The sequence below is a fragment of the Ammospiza caudacuta genome, chromosome 11, assembly GCF_027887145.1.
Source record: "Ammospiza caudacuta isolate bAmmCau1 chromosome 11, bAmmCau1.pri, whole genome shotgun sequence".
Classification (NCBI taxonomy): domain Eukaryota; kingdom Metazoa; phylum Chordata; class Aves; order Passeriformes; family Passerellidae; genus Ammospiza; species Ammospiza caudacuta.
The window spans coordinates 24,466,170-24,489,148 of NC_080603.1; the positions used below are offsets into that span (position 1 = coordinate 24,466,170).

At 42.1% G+C, this 22,979-nt stretch overlaps 1 protein-coding gene across 1 annotated transcript in view; it reads right to left on the bottom strand.

Moving 5' to 3' along the window:
• Nucleotides 1–22,979, bottom strand: part of LOC131562615 (multiple epidermal growth factor-like domains protein 6) — a 189,767-nt gene that overhangs the window by 150,660 nt on the left and 16,128 nt on the right. The gene's annotated exons all lie outside the window — the stretch shown is intronic.

Consider the following 22,979-nt stretch of genomic DNA (forward strand, 5'->3'; position numbering starts at 1 on the left):
CGAGGAACAGACGAATTAACTGACAGCCCCAAGAACAAATTGGTTGTAAGAAATGGGCTCAGAAGCTGCTTTTTATAATCCCATGAAATACGTATCTCAAAAAAGCATCATTAATGAATTTCCTCAGAAGCAATCTTAGAAAATTCCTAAGAGGTGAGCAATACAAAAATCTAAAAATAAAAATAAGTGGGCATAAACCTGCAAGATCTTCAGTTATTTCTGAATCTCCAGATACAAGAGAAGCGGAAAAATAGCATAGGAAGGGAAAACATTACAAGAACAGTTCAACTGATAAATGTGTTCATATCTTAAAGGAGTTAATAATTTACAGAATGTTAGAAATAATTACTTGTTTAAGCAAGCTACCCACTGGATAAATTTTTAGAGCCATCAGGGATTTTTTAATTCAGCGTATCGGCTCAATTCTGATTCAAAAAGAAATGCATTTCCTCAGAAAATAAATTGTAGACATGATGCTCTCTTTGAAATCCAGCACGAGCCCCCATTCTGCTGCAAGAAACGCTTTGGGGGAGAAGCTGTGTTTCAAATTTATTAATGATTCCTCAAGTTGTTATAGAAACGCAACTGCAGCAAGGCAATGTCGGCAGACACGAGCCCCTTTCATGTTCCCTGTCAGAGGAGCTGGTTGCTGAGGTTACCTAACAATGGAGGAACTTGTACATCCAATTCCCTTTTTACAAAGGCCCCACAAACCCAGGGCTTGCCACACAACAATGCTGGCCAAAGCAACCCCTGGGCTTGTTTAAGTGTGCAGATTGAGGAATCCCTGCTCTCAGGCTGCTGCAAATACCTGGTGGCCCCTGCAGCCAGAACCAGCTCTTCAGAGAAGGCACTAAAAGGAAACAGAACAGGATATTTCTAAAACTGGCTTCAACTAACTCCACCAACTGCTTCAGAGCCTCCAGCATGTGCTAGATTCATTTTTAATTTCTGTAGGACAACTGAGTGCTCAGTGAGACATTTAGGGTGAGATCTCAAAGGCTTTCATGGACTCTAAGCCAGGACTTGCAACTCCTCTCAGGAACAACTCCAGGAACCAACACACTGAAAAGCACTGACCTGTTCTCTCTGGGGACCAGGGACTGCACCCAAAGGAACATCTGGAGTTGTGTCAGAGCACGTTTGGGGAGAATATCAGAAAAATTTCTTCCCCCAGGCTGCCCAGGGAACGATCCCAGCCCCAAAGCTGCCAGAGCTCCAGGAGGTTTGGACAACACTCCCAGGGATGCCCAGGGTGGGATTGTTGGGGTGTCTGTGTATGGACAGAGATTGGGCTGGATGATCCCTGTGGGTCTCATAAATTGGTCATTCAAAAGAAATAAAGTTTCTTGTCGTTACTACAAATGCAACTAAGAGCATCTGAACACCTTGCAAGCGAGCAGGGGTAAAACATCGAATAGAGAGGAGAAGGCAAAGGAAAAAATCAAAAAGAAAGGTTTGTTTCCAGATTTCAAATGGGAATCTCAGTTTAATTACAGTCAATGAGTGCTCTTCTATCAATTTTAAGGGAGCCATGACTTCACCCCCAGACAATTATTAAGTGCAACCAACATCTTTTTTTTTTTCCTTTAACCAAGGAGAGGAACAGTAAAACGAAAAACCTTTGAGTCTGGCAAATCCCGGAACAGCAGCTGAATATAAATGAGGAGACAAATGATGAAAAGTGTGTTAAAGCAATTCTTCAATGGGCTGGAATAAAACAAAAGTTTGTGTTCTCACTCCACGTCCCCAAAATGGTTTTTGCATGACCGGAATTAGAAAATCATGGCTGGGTATGGGGAGGAGCCTTAAGGGTGACTGAAGAGTCTCCATGGGTTTGGTAAGAAACTCCTGCAGCACATCTGGGAGGTGAGAATACACACGTGTGTGTTACACACAACCACACTCACTAGAAAGAGACAATACTTAAACAAACAGTGTCAAACAAAGCTCTTCACTGAGAATTTACCATTTTTTAAGTTTTTGCAGTAAGATCTCTAGACAGTTTTCTTTGGACAAAATAAAAGCTGCAAGTGCACTCTGTACTTTTTTACCTTTGGCCTCTCTGCAATTTAAGCCACAACCACACGAGTTATGCATGGGGTTGTTTCAGAGCTGGGATTTAAAGAGACTAAAAAGTGTTTCTGCACCTTCCTGGCCTTTCTTTGGGGCAGGCACAGGCTGTGGGGCCACGCTGCCATGGTCAGTTTGCATCCAAAACCCTTCCAGACACATCCAGAAACTCCTCCCTGCTGGTAGAGCTCACACTGGGTCCCAGCCCAGCACACATAAACCAGTACTGGTCCCAGGAAAAAGGCACTGGAAGAACCCTGTACCTATGCAGCCAAAGGAACTGGCCTTATCTGCAATTCATTCATTCATTACAAGTGCTCAATTCTGCACAGAATGAAAGAAGCAAGTGAATTTTAAAATTAAGCAAAATACTCTCAGTAGATGTTCATGATCTATTTGATTTCACAAAGAAAATTAGTTTTTTCTTTGTCAGACTTCCCTCTACAGACTTACTCCTCATGTGTCCAGTCCTCAACACAACCCTCCTGGTCACAGTGCCTAAAAACCCCAGTCCAACACTAAGCAATACAATTCTCCATCCAGAGCTCTAAAAGATTATAATAATTTTTTCACAGAAGTGGCATAAAGAATACTCAGTAATTCCAAGCGTGTGAGTTGTGTATCATTTCTGTGTATGTATCATTTATATGATTAAAACAGCAATGGCACATATGGCTAGAACTGGCACGCTTCACTTAATGAAAATACTGAAAAATTAAAAGCCTGATTTTCATTATGCTGTTCAGAGGGTGTTGTTGCCTCTTCTCTTGGCAAAAGACAGCCTGAAATTTGGATTCACACACAAATCATTTCTTGCAAACACCTGAACTGCGGAGTAGAAGGGAAATTCTTCCCAAGCCCTTCCTACTCATTCTCCAATTCTCTAATGAAAAGATCTTGGGGGCTCTGAGAACAGCCTTTTATATTTTCTTTAATGGTTATAGTTCAATAAAGCTGACATAATCCAGAATGGCTTGAAATGAATAAATCTGCTGGATAAGATCCACAGATCTTACAGTCTGCTCCAATGAGAAAAAAAATGAGTTTCACTCAAATAAAAAAACTGATTATGAACCTGTCTTGAGAACGGCTCCTCAGCAGTGGACAGCATGCCTGTAACAACTGCAGTCCCATCCTCACAGATGACTGATGATCTGAGAGCCCTGGGTGCCTCACTGAACTTTATTTAAACTCATCACAGCCACAGAATTGCTCTGGGGTTCTCACAGAACTCCTCTGGCTCCGTGTCCAAATGTTCATCAAAAGGTTTTCACCAGGCTGAGGCTCTCAGTGCCTTTTGCTGCAGACAGGCAGGGATTTGGGTGTGCCAGAGCATCCTTAAAAATGGGTTTTAAATGGTCCTGGACCTGCTCAAGCAGAAAGCTGAACCAGTGGGAGGCACCTCATCCCCAGGGGACTCCGAGGTGTAAATTAACTGGGTACCACAACACACAAAGCACCAGCACAGGAGGACTGAATGCTCCTTCTCTGAAGAGAATTTCTGCCACAAAACCTTCTGCAGGCTGCTTTTCAAACTCTCCACTTTCAATTACATAAAGAGACTTCAGACTGGGGCCAGTCAGGCTGCTCCTGATCCGCAGTGATGGAAATAGAGGGAAATTTAGCAGCAGAGTTCACAGAAAGTTAATTGGCTGAACTTACAGGCACAGTGACTTTTTCTGCATGAGACCATTATAGAAAACATAGCATTAAGAACCAAATGATCCCCTGAACTTGTGAGCACAACTTGGTCCACAAGACAACAGAAAGGGAGACAACAGCAAGTGCTCAGCTCCAGCACTGGCTGAGCCAATTCCCAGAGTTCATCTCCAAAGCTGAAAGCAAAACTGACTGCCAGAGGAAAAAGAATAATGTGTATTTTATAGATTCCCCCTCGATCCTTCCAATGTTCTGTCCTCATTTCCAGCCACCACTGCCAGGTCCTGCAGGTCTCCATGTCTGAGAAGGGTCTGCAGGGCACAGTGGAAGGTGGCTCAAGGAGAGGCACCAACCTGACCAGGAGCTCCAGCTGAGTCTGAATCAGGGGACAATATTCACAATAAAGTGACAGCAGTGGGGCAGAAGGACAGCTTCAGGCATTAACTTCTCCTGTACATCTTCCCCTCTTTCAGGATCTGCCCTCGGAATCTGGATAAAATCACACTCTCAAATTCTCACACAGCACGTTGAGGGTGAGTGTTTGAAACTCCCACTAAAGTGAACCAGATGTTGGAATGCAGCACTGGAACCAGGAGTTGCATCACAGATTTTTAAGAATTATTTACAAGTGTTTGGAAGACACGGCATTTCTAGAATTAGGCCAGCTTATAACAAGATGAACATTTTTAGCATTAATATAGAACAGAGCTGAAGGCTCAGCTCTCATTTCCATCGACTGTAACACATTTTTCCTGCAAAGGGGTGATGAGAGAAAATGTGTTTTCTCTCAGTGCCAGACATGCACATGGACCTGACACTGAGCAAAGTGTTTCACAGTATTCCCCAGTGGCTGCAGCTATGATCCAGAAATTGATCCTTTAAGAGCATTTAGTCATAACACTGGTACTTTTTGAATAAATCAAATCAAAGTGGCCACAGCATTAGCTAAGACATTGAATTATTTTGCTTAGGAGCATATTTACTAGGGCTGGGAAGAGCCTACTCCACTCTTACTACAATTTATTTTACTTTTAAAAGGACTGGAGTTTAGAGGGAAGGTGGCTTTTTCTATTTTATTTTTTTTTTCTTTTTAAAAAGTGAAGCTGTAATTCAAATCCTGGTAACCTTGGAAACAGCCTCTCTCCTCAAATATGTCTGTGTCAATTAAAGTAATTGGGACACTCCAGCTAATGGTGCCTAGATTTCAATATCCAGGCTAGTGCCCAAGCATTAGCCCTGAAGGACTTTCTGCAGAGACACAGATCCTCAGAAAAAAAGCATCTCTTGGAAAGGTTCTGCTCCTCTTGTGAGCATTTGTGAGCAGCATGGCTGGGAAGAAGCCACCCTAAAGAATGTCTTTGTGTGTATTCACCATGCCCAGATATTGACAGTGAACTTGGGGTTTATTTATATTTCTAAGCAAAGCAGGAGAACAGCATTATCACCTTTAAGATTGGCTAAAAAACTCTGCAGATATACAGAATCAGGCTTTTTTCCTCACCCTTTGATAACATGTGAATGCAAACATGCACACACAGCCCTCAAAATTACACATTCACTAAGAGACAACCTCTATGAACAAACAAACAATACTGGCTTTACTAAAATGCCTTAGGCTATCCTAAAAACTGGAATAAACCAAGATTCCCACCTTGTAACACTGGTGGCTGGGAAAAAGAAAATCAAGAAACAATTCAGAATTTCTGACAGCACCCAAAAGCAGCTCCTTCCTTCTCCATTGAAACCAGAAAGGCTTACTTAAGAAAAGGAAGATCCTCTAATGTGTTTTGGAAACCACAGACATCAATCAATCACTCAGTTCAATGACAGGCATCACCACCTTTCTGCAGATATACTTTAGTAAAACCCTTTTTTTCAGAGCGTACAAATGTATCTTGGGGCCCACCCCCCAATTCACAAAAGAAGGCATTAAAAGAAATATTTCTTCTACAGAGAATACTCACTGTGAAATACTGGCATGCAGCACTGATAATTAAAATTAACTTTTAAAGTCTTCTGGAGATAAATAGCTTTTCAATGCATTTTAAAGATATTTATTTCTGTACATTAAATTTTTATATAGCTGAAAGTGATTTTTAGTAAAAGTTTTTTGTTGTTATGCAAATGGTAAAGTGCCTAAGCCACATCTAAAATCTGTCCCTTCCATCCCTATCAACAGCAGAGAAGCAGAAGGAATTACATAGCCTTTGGGAAAAATAATCTAAATAATGATGGTTTGAAATGATTATGACTGGATATTTTTGTTGTCACACATAATATAGGGAATAAAATAAAGTCCAAGCTCCGAGCAGTCTTTTCCCATATGAAAGATTTACTGTAATTCTTTTTCTAAGGCACAGATGATCCAGGCCTTCCAGGCTGGAATACCAGAACTGGCCAGAAAATGGGGTGCTGAGACCTAGGCTGAGGTGCCTGAGTGGTGCTCTGACATTAATAATGGAAAATAATGGAAAAAAAGCAGGCAGAACAGAGTGCAGTAGCTGAGTCAGGACCCACACACACATCACTGCCAGCAAAGGCATCAAAGACCAGAAAAGTCCCAGCCCAGAACTGTTGTTTCAGTCCCTTTGAGCCGTGGGGTTATTTATATAAGAGATCTGTAATACAATATGGAATAACTCCATTGACAAGATGTGAAGTGGGACTGGTCCAAGTCCGCAGCAGAGCAGCTGCCAAACTGGGCTTGGACAGCTCAGCTCTAGAAGGCCATTTTTCAGTTTAAAGACTACAATAAGCAAAATCCTGAAATATTATGCCTGTAAAACACTTTGGAAATATGCTGTAATAGTCACTAAAACCAGCAGAGATAATAATGCAAGTTTCGGCTTGTTACAGTTTGAGTATGGAAAACACATTCTAGTCACTGAAAACCCAGACAGGAAGGGGTTTTGTAACAATTTACTTTTTACAAAGTAAAAATTTGTAGTTTCACTCTTCAGATGGGTCCAATTGTCCTCCCACTGAAGGAAGCTGAGTTTGACATTCACATCAGCAGCAGCAGAATTAGGCTATAAAGCTACAATTCCATATAAACAGCTGTCAGACAATCGCATGGCAGAACAAACATAAACCCAAAATTAATTCTGAATAATTATTTATACAGGCACAAGTGAGATCAGCATTGTGGATTTTTTTTCTTTTGGTGGAGATAAAGATTATCTTTGTTTTATTATCTTCTTTTATGTGACTCGATGCTGAATACTGTATCTTGCTGTAAAACATTTCATATTTTAGCCTAAATATTTATACTGAGCTTCATTCTGAGGCAAAGCAGTTTAAACTTGGTGTTTTATTTTACTGGTTTTACATTAGAATAGAATAGTCACGTTCTCAGCAGAGGAGATTTTAATGCTGTGCTAAACCCATCCTGCAGACCATCTCTGAGAAGAGGCCCAACACAGTGCATTGTGCCAATCAGATCTTCCAGAAACACCAGCAGAATTAAATTTACAATAAAGGCTATTGAGACCTTTCCAAGGAAAACAAGTTTGTTTAGTTTTTAGATCATTCAATAAAGCATCCCGCAGCAAACACGAGCTGGAACCCAGCTCTGGTGAGACATGGAGCAGGCATATGCTCGTGCAGAGCCGAGCTGCTCAGAGAGCAGCTGGAGATCCCTGGGCTGCAGCAGCCCTGAGAGCCCATCTGGAGGGGTTATGGACCCCCAAATCCCCTGGGGTTCCCTCAGTCACAGAGCTGGGATGGGTTTGGGATGCTGTGCTGGCACCAGCCGAGCCTGCACAGAGCCAGGGATGCGTCCACTGTGTGACTGCAGGGATCCTCACCCCAGAGAGGGCTCTGCACATTTATCCAGCAGGGCTCTGCTCACTCAGAGGTGTTCTCCACCTGAAGCACAATAAGGGAGATCTTCAGGCCCACAAACACCTGAATTTTGTCGCTCTGTTCCAAATCGGGGCGAGATGAAGACAAAACATCTCTCTGATCTTGAAAACAAGCTCAGAACAGAAAATCCTGATGCCCAGCCAGGCCTACACCACATCACATCTTCTCTCATGCTATTTGCAAAGGCATCTGCAACCTCAGCCTTGGCTGTCTCTAATATTCAGTGTTTTGTTCACTTCAAACTGAGTGCAGGATGATGAAAACTCACGGAGCACGCTGGTGCCAAAAGAAAAGCTGCACCACCATTAATTGCTACACGAGTACATCAGATCTGTCACCAGCACTGACATGCCAGGCATAACAAGCATCTCTGAAGTCAAACTCCCCTTTTCTCTCTGCCACAGAGAGAGGATGCTGATGACAGATGGGCAGAATTAAGCAAGACGACCGGCCAAAATCCTGTAGCTGCGTTTCACTGCCAAGACCAGAACCTCAGTTTATAGCACAAACCACTAACTTTCAGGCATCAGACACGGGGGAAAAAAAAAATCTATAAAAAATTAATGATATAAATAACAAGAATTAAAAATGAAACAATCATCCATTCTTCTGGCATTTATTCCTAAATTTCTCCTCTGGCTCCAGGACTATTCCCTCTGCCTGCATAGTCCCGGAGCCACGTAATTGCAGAGCTGCCACTCCACATCACTTAACACTGCTATCCACTGAAGTCAGAACTCCTCTCCTCTCCTCTGGCTGTTCTCTGTCCTCTCCACCTGCACCAGGATGGGCTTTATTCTGCCATGCTCACTGGCACCAGCCTGGAGTCCCTGCACTGAGAGGTTCAGTCACGCCTGCTGTGTCTGAGGTCTGCCACCTCTTCTAGCATGAGGTGATCATTTCTCATTTACTCCATGGTGACGGCACATCTTTTATCAATAATGAAGCTTCCAAACCTGCTCAGGGTGTGTGCAGTCAGGAGGGACCCTGCCAGACAAAGCCACTGTATATAAAGTGGTGTTTTAACACTTTGCCCCTGCTCTCTCCCAAACTCTGCTGGGAAAATCTGGTTTGGGTTCATCCATCTTAACCTGAACTTGCATTGTTTCACATTAAACCTCCCAGTGATTTCAGTCTGCAAGTAGCAAAGCCAAGAAGGTTCTCTATTTTAGTGTGGTTAATGGTGCATCAAGTCTTCTGCTGCCTCATATCCCTCCCTCAAAGTCAGCAGGCCTGAAAAGAGTCTAAGTCAAGGTAATTTCAGCCAAAGTCCCTTCAAGAATCTGCAGCATTCACATTTTCCTGCCTATGAATTGTAACACCAAGTCACAAAGCACTATTATTTATATAAACTTGCATTTTAAACTTAAATCCATTCTCAAGTAAATGAAGACAATGATTTACTTAAGTATGAAAAAGAATGAGATCATTGCAAGTATACTACACCAAAAATGGCAAGAAACTTTTCAAACCTTTTTTTATATTGGCAACTTTTGTAGACTTACTACACTATTCATTACTATCTGGTCAAAGTGAAAACAATCAATAGCAAATTTCTACCAAAAGAAAAACCTAACAGCACAATATCATATTGTGTGCATTAAATCAATAGCCCTCCTCAGTTTTAATGCAGTTGCTGCAATACTTTAAAGAGAATTTTGAAATGAGTGTTTTTTAAACCACAGAATCTCACTTCCTTCACTGTGAACTGAATAGGCTTTTAATGAGTGTTTCTCCATACAGATGAAATTTTCTAGAAGGGCTTCAAAAAGCTTTGCAATTATTAAGATAAATAAACCACCCACATGTCTAATATGTGCTTCACAGATGGGTAAGATGAGAAGGTCTGGCAGCTGCTTGCCCCAGACACAGAGCAAGCCAAGGACGGACCCACGGTAGGGGGGTTAAGAGTTCATCCTCTCTAGAAAAGCAAAATGAGCCTGATGCAGAGTTCAAACCTGCCACAGCAAACCTTCAGAGAGGGAGGGGGAGGCCAAGGCCGGCACAATCAGCTCCTGCTGGGCTGGCAGGAGCAGGGATGGGGCAAATGCTCCTGAGGAACGCACAGGGCTGTGGCTGTGCTGCAGGGTACAGGGTACAACCTGCAGCCATCACTGCCACCCCAGGGGCTGGGGACAATCTTTGAGACCTGCAGCAAGGCAATAATTCCTTCCTGGCTTGGGGAGCACACCAGGTGCCTCTGCAGAAATTCTGCACTACGCACAGTCCAGTGCGGTAAAACACAATAAATGCTTCCCAGGAGATGGCAACACCTTTGTCTGAGGGACTGTCACACACAGCCACCCACCCTGGGCCTCACAGCTCACATCCTGCAGCATTGAACACAGGAGAGGCAGAAAAAACACTGCAGAGGGTGAAACACGAGCCTGAGGTGCATTGGCAGGAAAGGGACTCAAGGAAATGATGGATAAAGCAGGACCTCTCTGTCCCTTGAGTGGGATGACAACACAGCAGCACGAGAAGAACCTCCAGCCAGTCACTGTGCCCTCACACAGATGGATTTTCCTTTCCCCAGGACTGTGTACACTCTAAGACATGGGCACTGATGGGGTTTCTGGACCAGCACCACCCCCATCCTTTGTCCTCCAGCCTGAGTGCAGCAAAGCTTTGTAAGCCCCCAATTAATTTAGCCCAAGACATCACAGCATCACTAGGAAGAGCCTGGCACATCTGCCAATTGTGCTATGCAGGCAAAAGATCTGCACCATCACTGCTTAAAAACCTCACAGGTTTGCTGGTAGCACTGAACAAAGTTAATAATGACAACACAGAAAACCTTTGAAACGGTGGCAGAAATATGGGCCCCCCCAAGAGAGCAAAAAACACAGCCTGCTTAGAGCTCCTAAGCCAGGAAACTTGATACTGGGCAGGAACAAGCCAAATAAAATGAATCAGGTGAATGTTACTAAGTACCTGTGTCAGGGTGAGGGGCACACAAAACTCACAGCATCACACGCAGAGATGGACACACAGAATGAGCTGCAGTGCAGGGGGGAAGGTAACACACACTGGGATGAGCCACACTGGGATGAACCACTCTTCCCTGAATCTCAAGGCACAGTAACCACTGAATCTCTACCCAGAGAGCATATTTTAAATCTATTTTGATATTTATAAGAGAGAATGTGCTGTTGCTATACACACTTTCATCTCAATGCATTGATATGTCTATTTAAAAAAAATAAAGAGATACTGGCATTGAATTTACATTTTTGAAAGCTTATGGAAATGAACATTTATGAAGAGGCCATGAGAGCAGTGTATTAATTAATAAGGAGAACTTTCACTAAGAGAATAGTCCTAATTCAAAAAATTCTAGTTAGCCAAAACCATGTCAGAGCAAATTTAATCTCACTCAAGTTCTTCTCCCATGCCAGCCTGTGCATCTTCCTTTTCTAAATGTTTAGGTACACCCGAAACTCCACAAATATGTGTCTAGATATTCTGCAGTAGTTCAATTGTTTTTCTTTAGACAGTCTTCCTTATTTTAAGACTCAAGGAATTGAAAAGAACCATTTCTGTGATGCAGTAACAATTCTGAAGTGCTGAGCTCACAAATTACCTGACCAGGTTTTTACAACAATATGCTTGTAGTACACCACCTTTTTGGGTTTTGGGGTTCTTTTTTTGTTTCTTTAAATAAAGACAGCACCCTTACTTTATAAATACTTATCTAAGAATACACAGGAATTTTGAGGAAAATGAGATGAGGCAGGTAGCATCAAACCTCCCTTTGAGCTGCTCTGTATGGCTAAGTCTAACTTTCTGTGATATTTTAATGAGTTGTGCTTCATACACTTCTCTAAATTGCTGGTTAGCTTTATCCTTCACCTCCAGCAAGCTGTCCACATTCCATGAGAGGAATTTTGGCATTTCAGGTTTTGGTGAACCCATTTGCCATCCCATTTCCACGCAGAACCAGACAAAACCAAGAGAATGTTTTCAGCAAAACTGAATTAGCCGCCCAACCCAAAACTCCTGAAGTATTTATTCACAGATACAGTTGTTCATCAGCTCTGAAACTCCTGGCTTTATTATGTGCCTGTCAGGATGAATGATAATGCCAAGGGGCTGGCAGGATAATGAACAACTGCCAGGATAAATGGATCCTCACACAAAGCTCTCTGCAATACAAAGATGATGACGAGAGCAGCGCTCAGAGCTACACCTACAGTTTCTCCTTCTCCATTTTCCCCCCATGTGTTGTGCAATTTTCTTCTGTCTCCAGTTTACTTGGCTGGAACAAAGGTGGAACGTGAAACAAATTGTGGCAAAATCCTCTGGAGATGTGAAGCACAACTCTGGTGCAATCAATGTGTAATTGCCTAGTCATGCCACAGATGAACCTGCTCTCCATGCAAAGAACTCAGCAAGCATTGTAACGTATTCACTTATTTCACAGTTATTAAGTCTGCCCTCTGATGAACATCTCTCCCTTATCTACTGTGTTAGCACATCCTCCCTCCTGTTGCTTCCCACACCACACAAAACTACTAAAGAAAGATTATTACAAGTGGAGATTGGGTGTGAAAATAATTCCAAATTCAGTTCCCACATCTGTTCATACAGTACCACCTTCCAGTGCATGAAAGAAGATTTTAACCACAAAACACAAATCAGGGAAGAGAGGATTTAACTGAACTTTCCACTTCTTTGACCGCACAAGATCCAGAAAGGATGCACTGCAGATTCAGCTTGAAAAACATCACTTCCATAAACAGCCCCTATTTATACCAGCAGCACAACAAGGATATTCAGTTAAACAAGATTTACACACAATTTCAACACTATTTTCCATAGGATACCAAGATCCAAAATGAGAAAATATTCAGGAAGTTTAAGATCATATTCAGTTGAACTTTTTTTTTTCCCCAACCCCCAAAAAATTACATTTACAAGCTTCTAGATTATTTACAACATAAATGCAGCACATGGATCTAGAGGGCTCAGTGGAGAAGGATAAAGTCACAATTCAGGTACATCTCAGACCGGAGCAGGTGTGGGAAGAAGAGATGGATGGACAAGTGAAAATTAGCCATAAAAATTCCCATGGAATGTGAAGAAGAGATGGATGGACAGGTGAAAATCTAGCCATAAAAATTCCCATGGAATGGGTTATTTCCCCCCTCATGTCGCATTATGTTAATGCTAACAGGATTTCCAGCACTCGCGTGTGAAGGAAAGCCTGTCAGACAGACATGCAGCAGATCAGCAGTGCCTCCCCAGCTCCTGTCAGCTCTCTGAGCTCCCAAACACTGAGATTACAGAGAGAAAAAGCAGATTCAGGTCAGCAACCCTGCACACAAAAGCCACCCTTGCAGCAGGGATAACAGAGAGAAAAGCAATTGCCTGCGAATTCTTGGTGAAGAGAAAGCAATTAGGTTTTACAAAAAAGGAAACAGTGAGAAATAAGTTTTCTTTAAAAGGATAGCATAGACACCAATTCCCCCACCTCAGTAGCACCAGGAGAATCTCTCAAATGTCTGAAAAACAGGAGCAGCCACTTTTATTCCAGGTGGTTACGAAATAGATTTGGCCTTTTCAACTTTTGGTGTACTTGGAAGAGCTTATTAGAAAGTACCTGAAGAGGCAGAAAACAATTTCGAAATAACTGGATCTAAAGTTTAAGTCACAACTTGAGGTTTGGAAAAGTAGCAAGGATGGGAAAAAATGAAGAGGGAAAAGGAATGATAAAGACACTCAAAAATAAAAGAAATTCTAAGAATCAGAGGGGCAGTGCCTCCAGGGACCACTTCACCCACAGCTGCCTCTTCATCCACAGGAGATGCAACAAAGCAGAAATTAAATATCTGCCTAGACAAATAACAGCTGCACTTCCTTCAAGCAGAGTCAGTCAGTGCTTTCATGATCATTGGGGGGAAAAGGAAGCATCTAAGAGGAAACTTTAAAAAGAATAAATTTTTGAACAGTCAAATCTGAAATTTACCCAACCTTCATTGCTTTTTATGTGACCGACAAAATCTATCTGGAACAGCACCAATTTTCAGAGGATACCAAATCTTCCCATAGAAAAAACAAAAATATTTCCAAAACTCCAAATCATTGCTCACCTCAAAATTTAAGAGAGCATGGGAAGTCATTTTAGGAAGCAACTGACCAATGATGCTGGAAAAATCATTTAGACCAAGTTCTTGCTCCAGCCTGACTTGGAAAATAATTAAATAATTTGCCTGTGGAGGTTCTAGCTATTAGTTTTAGTTTTACAAGGCTCAAATTCACTTTAGAATTTTTAATTTTCCATTTATAAAAGCTGAAATATATCAACAACAAAATAATGAAAATATAACTTCAGTAGTCCCATACTTTTCCATTTCAGTTGTGGTAGTCTATTACTGACATACCATTGAATAAAATGAGAAATAAAGTGAATTTTTAAGGTATCTTCAGCACATGTTTAACCTTCAGCCATCTCTCCCTGTTCCAAGGAACGGAAAGTGATTTCTTAAGACTGCTACAGAAATACAAAAAAGTCCAGTAAATAACATTTCCCTCCTAACTTGTTGAGGTTAATCACACAACCAGTGCTTAGATTAGATAATCTAAGACTTTTATTTGTGAGCAGTCTCACATTTTTGGGTGGGAGCACACCTGACATATCTGAGCAAGAGCCAGCGAGACAAAAAACCAAACCTCATCCTGCAACCTCCCTGGGGAAATCTTTATTCATTTTAATACTTGTTCAGTCAGCTGTCTCAGTGAATGACAAGGTTTTATCTCTAATGTGAATGGCTCTGAAGGCTACTTGCATTATCCATTCTTCAGCAGCTGCTGCTGAAACCACAGGGTTGCAAACTTATAATTAAATCCAGCTGCCACTACTGTGAGCTCAGCTCTATCGAAGTGAGCAGCAGTGCCTCGTGGTTGCTGGCAACATTCTGCCTCCCCTTCCAGACAATGTAATTAACTCTTCTGCCCCTTTTAGATGAAATAAACATCAGCACTAAAAATGCTGTTAAATGACTGTAAAACAGTATTTATGCTGAGGAATTCTGCTGCAGTCATTGCACCTGAGAAAACAAATTTCTAGGTTGACAACAAATGGCTGTTTCCTTAAGAGCACTGAGAGGACACCCAAGGAGACACAGGATGGAGTTTGCTGTAGAAAAAGTGACAGATACACGTTAACACATCTACTCTTAAGCCTTAAAACACAGCCTCTGGCAAAATAGCACATACCCAAAAACCCAGCTTGAGAGAATCGCAGACAAGGGCTGGAAAGGAACCAGGACAGGCACCACAGGCTTTCCTTTGATGCTAAAATAATTTTAAAGGCCATTGTTCCTGGCTTAAAATAGATTTTTAGAGGTACCAGACAGAGAAGTTGGAGATCCCCTTTCCTGAGAGTGTTCAAGGACAGGGCTTGGAGCAAACTGGTCTGTGACAATGGTCACAGGGGTCTTCAGGTGAGGGAAGAGATGAGAATATTGACTCCATGTTTAGAAGGCTTGATTTATTATTTTATGATCTATATATTACATTATAACTATAATAAAAAGAATAGAAGGAAAGGTTTCCTCTCAGAAGGCTGGCTAAGAACAGAATACCAAAGAAAGAACGATAACAAAAGGCAGCTCTCCCGTACTCTGTCCAAGATAGCTCGGCCTTGATTGGCCATTAATTATAAACATCTAAGATGGGCCAATCACAGATGCACCTGTTGCATTCCACAGCATTACATTCTGTTGCTGAAACTTCTCAGCTTCTCAGCAGGAAAAATCCTAATGAAAGGATTTTAATGAAAAGATGTCTGCGACACTGGTCCAGTGGAACATGTGAAAATAGATGTTCTCTAAGATCCCTTCCAAAAGATGCTCTCGAAGGTCCCTTCCAAACCTGTGGCCCAGTCCTGACTGAACAGCCAAACCCACACATCTCTAGAGGAATCCCTTTTTTATTTTTGCAATGCACATCTGTTCCTATCTGTGTGTCAAAGTGTTTAGGTCAGCAAAAACAATTAGCCACCCAAAAGTGACTTTGTCAGTCAGAGTCCTTGCAGGGCTGCTCAGGGCTGCTCCACTCCCTCCCTTCCACAGGAAACTCCACTTTCCCTTCCTCAGGAATCACTGCAGTGACAGAGCCTCAAGAGCATCTCACGGCAGGAGGGCAATCAGCAGTGACACTGCACTGGTGCCACTGAAGGAGAAAACAGCAGCCTGGCTTTGCTTAGGAAGGGTTCTCCTGCTCTTTGTACCTCTGTGGAAGCACACAACAGTCCAAAGATTTTTGAGGGTGCAGCAGAAGTGTTTGACCTGTGACTAAAGGGGAGAGCTCTCTGCAGACAGGACAATGAAATGCACAGCAACCATCTCCAGCTTCACTCTGAAGAGCTAGCAAAATACAACAAGAATATTCCTAAAGACACAACAATCTGCTGGATATTCTGCCAAATCAGTTAAGATTCCATGTTGTCTAGATGCTTTATTAACAGAGGGGTTGCATCCGGAGCTACACAAGCACTGCATGAACTGCTCAGCCATGGTACCTTGGGTAATTAAATCCATCTGCATTACCTGATCAAATTCACTGGGACCCAGCTCAAACCCCTGAAGCAAGCTGGGAGCACAAATAAATCTGCCCACAGCCACACAGAGGCCATGCAGGTGTCATGAAACAGAATCCAGATGTTTCTGGAGACTCACAGTCTGCTCATTCACCTTTTGATAGTGTGAGGAGGAGGAATGTACCTGCACAGCCCCTCTGCACAACACTCACTTTGCTGGCACTTGCAGCCACATTTCCTCACCCAACAAACAAATGCCAGCCGCCAGACAGCAGCTCTTCCCCTGTGATTTTTAACTTTTCCCTTCTGCAGCAAGCACAGCCTGAACATCCTTTCATGGCAGACACAAGGGGGGTGAATTCTCTCTTTCTGCAGTGCTTATTCTGAGGTTCATTTCCCCCTGACATATTTGTTTGCAGCTCCAGCCCTGCTGTCTGTCTAGCTGTCTCTCCCTCCTAATGGCAGTGGAGGGCAGGCAGTGCCTCCCTTTCAGCAGGATGGGCTGATGATTATATCCTGTCACACCCAGCAGAGAGCCAGGCATGATCTTTCAATCAGCATTTTCCACTGCTCCTGGTTCAGGGCAGCAGAGCTTTTGTTCCTCTCAGCTTTTCAGTGGCTGCTTTAAAGGGTTTTTATTCTGGGGAGGCTGATGAAAGGTGTTTCTGTTGGCAAAGAGCAGGTGGGTGTGAGGAGGGGAGCAAAGAAGAGAGAATGAAAGTTTGGAGGAAGCCATGCTTTCAGGGTTTTTTGATTCCTGCCCAGGGCCTCGCTCACAACTGGAATTAATCTCTGAATCAACTGTTATCTATCACCAGAACAGATAATGTCATTTTTATCTCAACCATAACTTTTTGTTTTCCTTGAGAGATTACAGATAGCTTGGGCCTCCTGCAGTGATCTGTGCACCACACTTGTCTTCTGCAAACCTCTGCCCAAGAGAACATCCAACCCACCTCTCTCACGGGTTTCTAACCAGCTCCAGACTTGTGACACTTCATACTCAGGTCCAGCATTGCCTTCCTACTAATTTGTAGTTATATACATCTATAATTAAGATGTACAAATCCCACGATGTTTTAAGTGTCAGGACACCTGTCAGCTGTCACCAGAGCACAGGAGACAGGTGACAGAAAGGTTTGTGTCACCATGAGGGGCTCATTACCACAATCCATGATGCAGGAACAAGGGATTGCAGCCCACAGGATGTTCTCAAGAGCTCACCAAAGCAGCTCCCCCTTCCCATGTGCTGCCTGCCAGGGCTCCTCTGTCACAGACATGTTTTATGGAAAATCCTTTCCTCGGGATTTTTCCTCCTGAGAAGCTGAGAGGCCCCAGGAACAAAATGTAAACATTGATTATCTGCTGCTGTGGAATGCAACAGGTGCATCTGGGATTGGCCTCATGTGGTTGTTTCTAATTAATGGCCAATCACAGTCAGCTGGCTCAGACAGAGAGCCTGAGCCACAAACCTTTGTTATCATTCTTTGCTATTCTATTCTTAGCCAGCCTTCTGATGAAATCCTTTCTTCTATTCTTTTAGTATATTTTTAATGTAATATACATCATAAAATAATAAATCAGCCTTCTGCAACATGGAGTCAGATCCTCATCTCTTCCCTCATCCAAGAACCCCTGTGATCACCATCACACTCCTCCATCACAGGAGGAGAATGGTACCCAAAAAACAGGCACAGGATGGATGGATCACTGCTCTGGGGGCCAAAAAGGAGCAGAGGAAGAACAAGACAGAGTCCCACTAGGACAGAGGGTGACCACAAGGGTTCTTTCTGCCAGAAGACAGGGACTTACCCACCCTGAGCAGCCTCATCACTCATCTCTGCTTCCCTTGCCGTGACAGGCTGGCATTTCACTAATGAGACTGAGTCATTTGGGGCAGGAGGAGGACTGTGCTAAAACAGGAAAATGAGCCAAAGCTGGTATCTTTAAGGTATTATATGCACTAAACTAGAGCAAGCTGAGCATAAATTATCTTTTGTGCCATCCTCTCCCACTCTCCCCATGGGCTAATGGCAAATTTTCAAGTTAAAAAGGTTGGCTTGGGTCAAACTTCAGGGAACTCATGGCCAAAACATGAAAACAAAATGCCAAAACCCCTGGCAAAATGAGGGCCCAGCTATCAGAGCTAATTTACCCCCACAAATATTTAAACATTTCATACTTTCAGTGGGAAACAAAGATCCATGAACACTGAAGACATCCCTATGGGAACAGATCCATAGGAGCTTCCAGCTTGCCATTGGCTATTTTAAAGAAGGAAAATTTGTAGCACTGGTTATGGATTTACACTGCCCTGAAAGGCTTGTGTAGGTCTCCAGCCTCAAAGAAGAACAACTTAGAGACCAGGATGGCAGACAGGACATTAACCAGAAGTTGTATCAAACAGCTCTTTGCAGGAAGAAACATTTCCTAGAGGAAAAATGGAAGAAAATTATTTTTCACGGTGAAAGAAAAGAATATTTTTGTTTGTAAGAAAATAGATCAGAATTCCTGCCATTTTAATGAATGGTTAAAATTAAAAAAAAAAAAAAACAAACACCATTGTTTTAAGCAGTTTTATAGTGTAAACTCCGATCTACCTGCTCTAGGAGGTGCTGCTATTTTTGTTTACCAGAATCTTTGTAAGTTCAATATCTTAATAGTGTGTGACCAGAGTGAAGGCAGAGATTGACAGCAAGTCAATGAACTGATGGATATCTCCCTCATAAGCATTTCATTTAGCTCCCCATGCAGTGTGCATCCTGCCTTTACACACACACGCCAGTGCCATTATCTCACACTTAATTACTCGGGTCTCAAAGCACCTGATGAAGGAATGAGCCACCATTATCAACATTTCATGTACAACAAAGCCCAGGCAGAGTGGGGTAATTTGCTAAGAGTTACTGCATTAAATATCCAAGGTCAGTGGCAGGTGGAAAAGAAAGTTCTCATCAGGTGAGCACTGCACCCAGCAGAGCACACTGCCCCTCCAGATGTGTGCTGGGCGAGCAGCAGCTGCAGAATCTAATCATCTGCACCAGCCACTGCAAAAGAACTTAAATTTCCACTTGTGTGACAGCAAACAATGGTGTAAAAATTAATCTATTGACACTTTATTGTCGCAGACATGTTTTATGGAAAATCCTTTCCTTAGGATTTTTCCTCCTGAGAAGCTGAGAGGCCCCAGGAACAAAATGTAAACAATGGTTATCTGCTGCTGTGGAATGCAACAGGTGCATCTGGGATTGGTCTCATGTGGTTGTTTCTAATTAATGGCCAATCACAGTCAGCTGGCTTGGACAGAGAGCCCAAGCCACAAATCTTTGTTATCATTCTTTGCTAATCTATTCTTAGCCGGCCTTCTGATGAAATCCTTTCTTCTATTCCTTTAGTATAGTTTTAATGTAATATACATCATAAAATAATAAATCAGCCTTCTGAAACATGGAGTCAGATCCTCATCTCTTCCCTCATCCAAGAACCCCTGTGAGCACCGTCACATTTTATCTATTAAAAACTGGAATATTGTATTGAGGAGGGAAGACACCATGCCACCATGAGAGGACTTTGCTGACAAGTCCTCCCTGGTCATTCCTCACCTATTTTTAAACACCAATCATACCCATTGTCTCAGACAGGCTCATAATTATGAAAAGAATAATTGCAGAACATTAATCATGCTCAGATTTTGTATCAGTCAAGAAGTCACAAAGCCTGTTCAGTTCTCACTCTGTTTTTTTACTTCATGTTTTAAAACCCATCAGGAGGCACTCAGCAAAACCATCAGCGACTTGAGATTTGATGATAAAACACTTAAGAGTCAAAACTAAGCCCTCAATTTCCATTGATTACATGTACACGTAGAGTACATAGAAGAGGAGTAAATAAATACACCCTTGTTTGTAGAATTTTGAATGGTATCACTGGCTGCATGTCCAAGTAAAAAGTCCCAGGGCTGAATTAAGCAAGCTAAATGAAATTCCTTTACTCCCATGTCCAGCTCAGGTGGCCACCAGGCCTTGAACAGGATCTCCAGGACAACCAGTGAATATCAATGACACCAGCACTGCAGCAGAATCCATTCTTGGTACTGGGTTTTACCTTTTCTCTTTTTCCTTACAGGTTTTCCCTCCCTTTCACTGGGACAAACGGGGATCACAACTTTCCAAACAAGTTCCAAAAAATGGAAAGAAACCCAGCTTGCAAGTTTACATTGTAATTGATATAAGTCTATTATTACAAGACAAATTGCAGCAGACAGTGCAGGAGACAGCTCAATCCGTTACCCAGTCCCTGCAATGGCTGCGTGAAGAACTCCACCATCTCACCCATAAATCTTTCTCTAAGTTTGCATTGCTGCTTGTGTGGGGAAAATAATAAAACTGGGGAGTGACAAATTAGTATAAAAATATTACTTTATTTTTTATAAATAGTAATTTCTAAGTAATTTTTAGAGTGTACAAGGGAGGCAGTAACACGTTTCTGAACACAATTACATTAAGTTTGTTAGAGGAGCCCTGACCCTTGCAGCATCTCATCAGGAATGTGTCTGTCCCAGGCTGCAGGAACACCCCAGAATTCCTTTAAAAAGTCATTAGTTGCCAATTGGGAATAATCATTTCTGCTGAGATGGCTGTGATGCTGCCATCAGCCATCCTAAAGGATCCATCACAAACCTTCTCCAGGACAAAACTCCATTTCCAGGACAATGACCTACTCCCTAACTCAATGGCAAATATAAACTCCACAAAAAGAATGATTAGAAGATTCCTGAGACATATGTCCCCATTTATTTCCTAGAATAATTGAATTTAGTAATATTTTTATACTAATTTGTCTACAGTCTGTAGTTCACAGCACCCAGCAAGGAGATCATGAGAGTTGCTGCTCAAGTGAAACTTTAGAATCAGCTGCCAGCACTGATGACAGAAACAGAGGAGAAAATCAAAAAGGTTGGAGAGGGGGAGATATAAAATGGGGTACATGAAGCAATTTTGCTCAAAAGGGTTCAAGTGCAGCTATGAAATGCCTGTGGTTCCTCCTCTGCCAGCAGACTGACAGGAAGTCACAATACCAGAAGTGACAGAAGCCAAGATTACAAATGTGGGAAATGGATTTATAGAAAATTCTCAAAGCCTGACAAAAAGCTCACATTGTATATATCTATATACAAATCTTAAAATAAAAATTACTAACTTAAAAATGCCATAAAGTAAAACAAACATTATTTTAAAATAATTACACTAAAAAACAAGTTTCAAAAATAGCGTTACAAATAAAACTAGATACTTTAAAAAACCTATAAAAAATACATTATAATAAAACCCACACAAAGTAATTTTAAATTATTAACTTTAAAACATTTACAGCATAATATAACTAAAAGTAATAAACAATAAAACCATTTATAATATATCATAATTAAAAATTAGTTAACTTCTAATTGCTGCTCTTCTAACAACTGGTGGTACCAAGCACCAAATTAACCTCAGAATCATAGAGATGGAATCCTTAATTTTTTGAAGGAAGAAAGAAACCCTCTCTCAAGCATTAAATCTTAGGAGCAATATTCCAACATCAGCCAGGAAAAGCAGAGGCTGTAGCTGTTAGTCCCACAGGACATTCTCCTTCCCTTTCCTGCACAAATATGATACAAGCCTCAGAAGAATCTGACTGCAGGCACCTGCAGCATTTGAGAGGCCTTACACTCTGAATTACCTCGCTTTTGTTAGGCAGGTGAATGGTCCATAACAGCCTTGCTGAAAGAAGGTTTTCCCCTTCAGAATTCAATTTATAAACTTCCTCCTGCCCGGCTGCGATAGCAGCTCCGCACAAACCTGAGGGTGACGGCTCCTGGAACTCCATTCAGACCTCAGGAATCAATAGAAAGCAGGCAAACACAGGGCACAGATAAAAGTTCCACCCAAGTGCAAGGAGCATCCTGCAGGATGCCCCTCATTGTTTTTACAATCCCTCTGTGAAACAGAGGCTGCACAATCCCATTGCAGCTGGAAAATCTGACCTGGGCTATCCACAGTCTGTCCGCTGGGAATGCCCCAGCTCCACAGCAAAAGGAGTCTCAAAAGGCAATTTATCATGGCAAGGACAATTTATAATTTGCTGAGATATATTCCATTTGGTAATAAGTTATTATAAGGCTTTTTTGGAGATTGTGATCCTGCTTACCTTGAAGCAGCAGCTCTCCTGTAAGTTAATCACAACCAGCCTGCCTTGGTGTCACCCTGGCTCACCTCAACTCCCCAACATAAACTTGTTTTTGTGGGCAGTAAAGAAATACCCAATCACAGCTCAACTGAGCTGAAATTGTCTACAGGCAGCAGCAGCTCCATTGTAAACAGCTCTGCATTTTATTTATTGTTATAGTCCCTCTCACTCACACTGCCTGACAGACAAGCCAGGTGAGGACACAAAGATATTAGAATTTAAAAGGGAAAAAAACGAAATACTTAAAAATCTGCCTTCCTTTGAACAAAGCACAATATGCTTCAGTTGAAAAGGAAATTATCATTTGCCTAATACAAAAGAAAGCCTTTGTCCCAGTCACAGCCTACTCTGAAGGAATGACTTTCCTCCCTCCCTTAAGAAGCCAAATGGATGCAGTGCAGTAATTTTGGAGAGCTTTACACAGTGTGTTAAATTACAAGACAACCCATTGTGGGTTTATCAAATTGGGAGCCAGTGTGTGAGACAAAAAAGATCCTCATTGAGAGTGGGTGATAGAGCCTAAGTCACACTGAATTCAAACTATAGCATGCTAGAACACAGTGAAATGAAAGATTGGTGCATATATTATTCCATGAATACTATGAAATATTTG